This window comes from Bufo bufo, chromosome 6 (assembly GCF_905171765.1).
Source record: "Bufo bufo chromosome 6, aBufBuf1.1, whole genome shotgun sequence".
Taxonomy (NCBI): Eukaryota; Metazoa; Chordata; class Amphibia; order Anura; family Bufonidae; genus Bufo; species Bufo bufo.
Genome location: NC_053394.1, coordinates 195366191 through 195375472, shown reverse-complemented (window position 1 = coordinate 195375472; position 9282 = coordinate 195366191).

The following is a 9282-nucleotide window of genomic DNA, read 5'->3' as shown; positions in this document are numbered from 1 at the left end:
ATGCCTTTGTTAATGTTTCAAATGAAGAAATGGCCTTGGTAGACCAATTCTCCAAATCTGCCCCTTTCTTAGTAAGGTCGGTCAATGGCTTAGCAATTACAGAAAAATTCATGATAAATTTACGGTAGTAATTAGCGAAACCCAAAAACTGTTGTAAAGCCTTTAAGGATGAAGGCCTTACCCATTCCACCAATCAGGGGAGTAGCATCAATAGCCATGACATGGATAGGTGTAGGTAAAGCAAACATAGGAATACCCAATTTACTAGCAAACTCAAAGTCAATAAAGCTGGCCGCTGAACCGGAATCAATAAAGGCCTTACCCGGCCACTTATTAACCCCCAGAGAAATTGTTATGGGTACCAAAAGCTTACCTTTAGAAAAATCAGGGTGTACCTGGTCTTTAGGTTGTCTTGCCTTAGGAGACTTGTCAGAGAGGACCCTCTTAGGACACTTGTTGATCCAATGGCCAGGATCTCCACAGTAGAAGCACTCTCCGCGTCTGCGACGAAGATTACCCCGGGTCATGCCAACCTGCATGGGTCCCTCGGTGGAGACCTCAGTGTTGTCCCTGGAAAAGGCCTCTGGCTGGACCACCATCTGAGAACAGAACTGTCGTTCTTGTCGTCTCTCTCTAACTCGTCTGTCAAGTCGGACAACTAGGGTCATCATCTCCTCTAAGGTCTCAGGAATTTGGTAATTGACTAATAGATCTTTTAAATTATTAGATAGACCAGACCTAAACTGACTCTTCAGGGCTGGTTCATTCCATCCTGAGGGGACACACCACCGTCTGAATTGGGTGCAATACTCCTCTGCAGGGAGATAGCCCTGAAGCAGTGCCCTAAGAGCCGTCTCGGCTACCAGGGCCCTGTCTGGTTCGTCATAGAGGGTACCCAGGGCCTGAAAAAACCCCTCCACAGAAGTTAGACAACTGGCCCCAGGAGGTAACGAAAATGCCCAGTCCTGGGGATCACCCTGTAGTAGAGAAATGATAATCCCCACGCGTTGGCTCTCGGGACCGGAGGACACGGGGCGCAAACGGAAGTAGAGTTTGCAATTCTCCTTAAAGGAGAGAAACCTCTTCCGGTCTCCAGAAAAGGGCTCTGGGAGCTTGATCTGGGGTTCAAAATGTGGACTGGAGGACAGAGGAGTGGAAGAACCTCGCCCTAACTCACAAGAACGGAGTCTCTCTCCTAGCTCCTGCACCATCTGTGTCAAGTTAGAGACATGGTCAGTCAGGGTAATAAGAGGATTCATGATACAGTGGTTATTGGGCCTGTTAATCTGTAACGGTCACGTCCACACACACACAGGGGGAAGGATAGTGACCACTGAGCTCCACCCTCACCCCTGGCCCTGCCTACTTGCCTCACGAGTCCTGATGACAGGGGACAACTGGACGACAGTCCCTAACTTAGGATACGTGCAGGGAAGACAGACAAGACAAAATACGGAACGTGAACGGACCGGGTCAGAACCAAGAGAGCTACGCAGTACAAAGGGTTAAGCAAAGAATGGTCAGGAGAAGCCGGGGTCAAATACCAGGAGAGTAGAAAAGTACCAGAGGAGTTCGCAAAGAGTAGTCAGGTGGGAGCCGAGGTCACAATACCAGGAGGGATGCGCAGTACAGTAGGAGCAGGCAAAGGATCGTCAGGGAACAGGATCAGGTGAGTCTTCAGTAGTCCAACAAATAGCCAGGAACCTAGAATTAACAGGCAACCTGTGGCTAGCAGGCTGCCTGTATTTATAGTGGGGAGTGAGGGTCATGTGACGTGGCCAGCGTCACATGACCGACAGACCAACCAGTTGAGCACCGAGTGATCAGCTCGGCGCTCAAGGCAGACTTAGGAGCAGGAAGCCATCCAGCAGTAAAGCCGCCCTGGGAATGAGGTCAAACACAGATCCTCATTCCCAAAGCTAAGCAACAGTTCTGCGGGCAATGGGGGACCGAGTGAACCTCGTTACAGTTATATGTGTTGAAAGCATGGCTGGGAGTCAGCAGAGTGGCAGCAGTGGGAGGTCGGGAGCCAAACGTGCCTGGGGTAGACCACCTGCTTCGCAGCAGCCTAAATGCCTGGGAAGTAGTGGTGCAGGGGTTCACGGAAGCAGCGGCAGTAGCAGTCAGTCAGTGTGGACTATTGGGGGGAAAATCACCTACTCGGCGATGTGGCAGTGTTTTGTTAATACCTGTGGTATCCTCTTGATGCCACTGCTGCTGCTGCCATCTCCACACTTGGTCAATTTGCCACTCTGTGGTATCCTCCTGATGCTGCTGCTACAGCCATCTCCACACTATGTCACCTTGCCACTCTGTGGGATCCTGATGCTGCTGCTGCTACTGCCATCTCCACACTATGTCACCTTGCCACTCTGTGGTATCCTGATGCTGCTGCTGCTACTGCCATCTTCACACTATGTCACCTTGCCACTCTGTGGTATCCTGATGCTGCTGCTGCCATCTCCAGACTATGTCACCTTGCCACTTTGTGGTATCCTCCTGATTCTGCTGCTGCTGCTACTGCCTTCTCCACACTATGACACCTTGCCACTCTGTGGTATCCTGATGCTGCTGCTGCCATCTCCAGACTATGTCACCTTGCCACTTTGTGGTGTCCTCCTGATGCTGCTGCTTCTACTGCAATCTCCACAATTGGTCACCTTGCCACTCTGTGGTATTTTCCAGATACTGCTGCAGCTGCTACTGCCATCTCCACACTATGTCACCTTGTCACTGTGTGTTATCCTAATTCTGCTGCTGCTGCTGTTACTGCCATCTCCACACTGTCACCTTACCACTTTGTGGTAACCTCCTGATGCTGCTGCTGTCGCCACCTCCAGACTCGGTCATTGTGCCACTCTGTGGCCTCCTCCACACTCTGTCATTGGGCCACTCTGTGGTTGTCTCATGCTGCTGCCAACTCCAAACTCTGTTATTGTGCCACTCGGTGGCCTCCTTATACTGCTGACACCTCCACACTTTGTCGTGGTGCCACTCTGTGGCCTCCTCATGCTGCTGCCACCTCCACAATCTCTCGTCGTCGTGCTACTCTGGCCTCCTCATGCTGCTGACACCTCCACACTTTGTCTTCGTGCCACTCTGCGGCTTCCTCATGTTGCTGCCACCTCCACAATCTCTCGTCGTCGTGCTACTCTGGCCTCCACATGCTGCTGACACCTCCACACTTTGTCTTAGTGCCACTCTGTGGCCTCCTCATGCAGCTGCCACCTCCACAATATCTCGTCGTCCTGCTACTCTGTGGCTTCCTGATGCTGCCGCCACCTCCACAATCTTTCGTCGTCGTGCTACTCTGTGGCCTCCTGATGCTGCCGCCACCTCCAGACTCTGTCATTAGGCCACTCTATGGTCTTCTCATGCTGTTTCCACCTCACCACTATGTCATAGGTCCACTCTGTGGACTTCTCATACTGTTCTCACCCTCCACACTTCATGACTGGGCCACTATTTTGCCTTTAGGCCTGGCTGACATCATGATTTATTTGAACTTTCTTCTTATCTGTCAGAAGGAAGGAAAAATGAGACGCACAATGGATCCTGTCAGTGTAGCAGCTGTCAGGCCTGTATGGTCCCATCAGAATAAGCTTATGATTTGGTAGCCAAAAGCAGGAGTGGGTACAAAACACAGAAGACATGCAAATATTCTATTCATGTGTCATCTCTGTTTTAGATCCACTCCTTTTTATTTTTTTGGCATTAGCAAGACTGATGGATTATTGACCAAATGCTGACTGAGTGAAGGCGTATGCTCCACATACAGGATCCATTTTTCGTGGGTTATTGTTCTGACGGATCTGAGGAAGGGCAAATTAATCAGTGACGTCAACACAAACTTACAACTGACACCCTCTCCACTGTGTCTGGGGGGCTCTACTTGTTTATGCGTTTAATAGAACAGGTTCTGTAGACATCTATGTGGAATCAGCTGGCGACGAGTGCGCTTCTTCTTGGCGCTAAACATCAACCTGTAAGGCTGAGTTTTTATTTGGTCAGTTTTGGCCCCTTGACTGCCCTAACAAGTGAAGTGTGCAGTGATTCTAAGAGCGACGCCTGTCATCTGCATGTCATACAGACTCACAGTATTATTTCACTACCAAAGCAGACTCCCTATGTGTGTTATTACAAGGTACAGTTTTCTACAGCACTATAAAGGCTCTCAGCAGCCAGGAAATAGCCGTTCTTTAACGTAATTCGGATCGAACAAAATTTTTCCCGAAAACTTTTTAAAAAATGTGCTAATCCCTACATATAATGAACATTTTTCAGAATGAATAGACCCAATCTTCATGACCAAAGCAATTGTTTTATACTCAATAAACCCTACGGCTAATGGAGTAGTATCCACCCCTGACTCCTGAATGGGTTCAGTAGTCTGTATACCACGAGACCCAAGGCAGACTTAAAATTAAAATTAACAAAATGCTGCAGTCCCCAAATCTACAAAATCTAAACCAGGAACAGACCTTCCTAGTGAAGATAAATTAACAGGCAATTACCGATTATCACTCAGACGCTGAAGTAAGTTTATGATATTTGACATGTTCAAATAAAACCTAAATTACAAAATAAAAATAAAAAAATCATGCTAAGCCCCCATACCCATATATTTTCTAAAAGTACTGTAGACACCTAGCACATGGTCAGAATGCCACTCAGCAATTTATACACTTGGTGTCATGCCCTGCTCACATTATGTGCGGAGATCTGCCAGGTTAGCAGCACGTGTGTAGTTTTTATTTTGGGTTTGGAGTTGAGCTAGGAAGGAAGAAAGGACTGTTTCTGCTCAGTAACAAGATAAGTTGGTTTTGTTTTCTTTTTGTTTTCTTTCTAGGCTGTTAGTGAGACGCCTGCCCCCTCCAGGTCCTGAGGAAGGCTGTCTCTTTCCCCCTTTCACCATTTTAGGGATTTTAGGGAATCTTCAGCCTTAGGCACGAGGGCACATTTATTCCCACCTTTAGGGTCTGAACGTGGGCACAGAAGTCTAGGGAGAGCGGGAGGTGGTGACCTTTATCCCCAGCTTCTGGCTTAGACACTTGTTTTGTGGTTTTCTGTTTGTCTATTGTATCTTGTATCCTGTCCAGCGTGACACTTGGACACCTTCATGCAACTTTGTGTCAAGGCGTAATTATTCCTAAAAATTACACAAAAGTTTATATTGGTTAAAAAAAACAACTACTAACCATGTAGAATGTTATTTGGTCCAAACCTCCTAAAAACAATTAACAAATAACTCCCATTCAACAAGGGATAACAGGCTAAACTAGATGTATGTGCCATATTTTTCGCCCTATAAGATGCAACTTTCCACACCCACCCCAAAGTGAGGAGAAAATGTCATTAGGTCTTATGGGGCAAATACTTATATGCACTTCCATTATGGAAGAGCTTATTAGTACAGGAGGACTGGGGAGCAATGAATGCAGTGCTCCCAGTGTGGGCTTTGTACTTCATTGCTCCCCTGGTCTTCTCGTGCACGAATCTGCATGCTGTGCTGTGACCTGCACACAGTGTATGGACGTTGGCACATTCTGTGACCTCATGCTATGCGGTGTCAGGTCACAGCAAAGCACGGCAGGAGGACCAGGAAGAGCACTTGATCTCAGGAGCGGCAACAACATCTGAAGCAGGAGAGGTAAATTGATTCATTTTTTGTCTGATCTGAGGTCTGAATAGGGGTCTTATTCACATAGAAGGTCTGATCTGAGGTCTATTTGGGGGTCATATTCACATTGGGGGTCTGATCTGAGGTCTGAATGGAGGTCATATTCACATTGGGGTTCTGATCTGAGGTGTGAATGGGGTTCTTTTTCGCATTGGGGTCTGATCTAAGGTCTTATTCACATTGAAAGGCTGATGTGAGGTCTGATTGGAGGTCTTATTAACATTGGGTGTCTGAGCTGAGGTCTGATTGGGGGTCTTATTAACATTGGAGGCAGGCTCGGACTGGCCCACAGGGGTACAGGGGAATCCCCCGGTGGGCCCTGAGCAAGGTGGGCCCCTAGTCTCCAAACCCCTGCACAAGTGGCACATAACACATTAGATTTACTGCACTACATACATATATTCAATGTACAGCACCTCAACCAGCCTATGTTCATATAAAAAATGTGTTAGATTATTTATTATATTTAAATGTATCCGTACGGTGGGCCCCAAAATAAATTTTACTGGTGGGCCCTAGGTACCCCAGTCCGACACTGATTGGAGGTCTGATTAAGGCTCTAAGCTAAGCACTCATTAACATTGGTGGTCTGATCTGAGGTCTAATGAAAAAAATTTTTTTTGATATTTTTCTCTTCTAAAACCTAGGTGCATCTTATGGGCAGGTGCATCTTATAAGGGTCGGAAAATACAGTAAAAATACAGTAAAGCCTATCTGATATATTTTTCGCTCAGTTAAATGCACTGGACTATCAGACACACCTATTGGGGAGGAAAATATTTTCCATCAGACCTCAGATCAGATCCCCAAGCTCCATCAGACTTCAGATCAGACCACCAAGCTCCATCAGACCTCTGTATCAGACCCTCAACCTCTGTATCAGATTCCATCTTGGACCTCAGATCAGACCCCCATTCCTCCTCAGACCACAGATCCAACCCACATGCTCCATCAGACCCTAGATCAGACCTCCATCAGACCTCTGTATCAGACTACTATTCCTCCTCAGACCTCAGATCAGACCTCCAAGCTCCATCAGACCTCAGATCAGACCCCCAAGCTCCATCACACCTCTGTTTCAGACGCCCATAAGACCCCCATTCCTTCTTAGACCTTAGATAAGACCCCCATTCCTCCTCAGAACTCAGATCATACCCCCATAATACCTCAATTCCTCCTCAGATTAGACCACAAAGCTCCATCAGACAAAAAAAAAAAAAAAATTCCTGCTATGGGCTGCACTGATTCTCACTGCTCCATGATGTTCTGCTGACTTAGTGATGCACTGTAACCTGATGTCGCACAGTATCAGATCATAGTGAGCGCCTATGTTCACTACATTCTGACGCTGTATACAGTCAGGACACATGCAGTGCAGCGCCAGAAAGAAGACCAGGCAGCAGCGAGTACAGCCAATGACGCAAATTACTTACCGCTTCCCATGCCTCCTGCATACTTATGACCGCTTCCACTGCCATCTCCCCCCACCAAAAAAGTGCGTCTTATTGTTAAAAAAATTGGGTATTTTTAGCCCGCAATATTTGCTTCCAAAGATGTTCAAATATATTAAAGACGTTCTCCCACCATAAGAACCTATGCACAGCGACTCTAAAACCATAAACTGGTCTTGTAACAGCAAATCAACCCCATTCACTTGGATGGAGCTAAGCTGTAGCTCTGCGCACAGTGGTGGCTACGAGCACTGCTGTACAGGTAATAGCTTTAGGGACCTCAATCCCTTTGTTCATAGAAACATGAGGTCAGATCCCCACTGATCATAATAGTATAGCCTAAGGCATTGATGGCTAACCTCCAGCACTCCAGCTGTGGTGACACTACGACTCCCAGCATGCTCTATTCATTTCTGTGAAGTTCTGAGAACAGCCAAGAAGTGTGCATATTGGGAGTTGTAGGTTTACCACAGCTGGAGTGCCTGAGGTTAGCCATCACACGCCTAGGGAATAGTCCAAAGGCAGATGTGATTAGCCTAAATGAACACAATGCTGGTATATGCATCTATGATTTATTCAAATTCTACAGTTACAAACTTCATGCACTGCAGGCATGGATTTAATTCCGACAGCAACATATACATAGAGCAGTGTTGGATTTTTGCAACTCCCATGTCACGGTCGCAGCAAACGTGCAGGTTGTGCTACAACCCCACTCATTAATATGCAGCCCTGCTGCACTGCGATATTTGGTTGCACCCAAAATTGACATGTAGCCGTACCCTTATTACTTGTGTACACACTGTAATCTTGATTAATGCATTGTTTGTTGAAAGGTTAGGTATGCATTTTCCATACAGAATCTATCATTACGTTACAGTGATCAAGTACAAGAAACGTTTGCAGACAGAAAGTAGTTTATTACAATCATATTTAATAATACAAATAATTAAATACAATGAAAATGGTACAAATAAATAAATAATGTGTAAACAACAATGTTAAAATTTTTCTAGGGTCCAGCCCATTAAAATAATATCTTAAAAGAGAATAAGGCCCATAATAGATTTTAATAACATTTGGGAAACATCTTCTTAGGTGGCATTACTTCAATAAAATAAAATATCATTAACAGCAATATTACAAGTGCTGAGCATGGAATTCATTATAAGGCAGTTGAGGCAGAGCGTAGAATTTCAGTTATCCTCTAGAGGTCGACTGAGACTACGTTTTAGGCTATGTAGACTCTTCTATTTCGGTTCTGAACATGTCTGAATGTATGAAACAGAATAAAATTTCTAGAATTCAGATTATAGTGTGCATTCATAGAAAGTAAATATTTGTTCAAGTGCACTTAGGTATTTCATTTTTTTCATAGTTTCAATATGTGCATAAACAGGAAATTACTTTCTAATGCATACCAACTCGTTTAATATTATCACATCTGCTATTTTAGGTGTTCATATGTTTGTCTTAAAAGGCATTGGAAGAGCATGTGTTTATATAGCCTTAGCATACAATGAATCAGAATTATTATGCTCAATGTTACTGATTTAAACCAAAAATATATAGTTAATGTAAACAGCCATTTTACATAACATTTTACTTCTGCAAAAATAAATATACAATAAGTTAAATAACTAACAAATAAATACTAAATAATAATATACCGGTTACATATGCATAACATTTGTGCCACATTGAAGTTGACAGAGCCAATGAGACGTGGTCCAGTAAACAATGTACACCACATTATTAATCACCTACAATGGTGCGTTCCCCCTGCTGGACTAAATCAGAAGTCAAATACTGTATGTCCCCTGCCACTCCATTTAACTATATAGAACTGTTGAAAACTGCAGAATACATTGCTTGACTATCTCCGGAGTTCCTTAGTATTGAATCGAGAGGCAGCAGACATGAGCAACCGCCGCTCCACTTAACATGAAACCTCCATTCCTGTATTGGGCAGGGGTTTCAGTACTTGGACTCCCACTAACCAGACTTGTATCCCCTATCTTGTGTATAGGGCATATGTTCATTGGAGAAGCCTTTTAATGAAATGTTTTTCACCAAGAATGTTACCAAACCTATCCTGGCTATAAGCCAACCACATATCTAAGGTAACTTGAATCTTTGGAGAGGGGATTA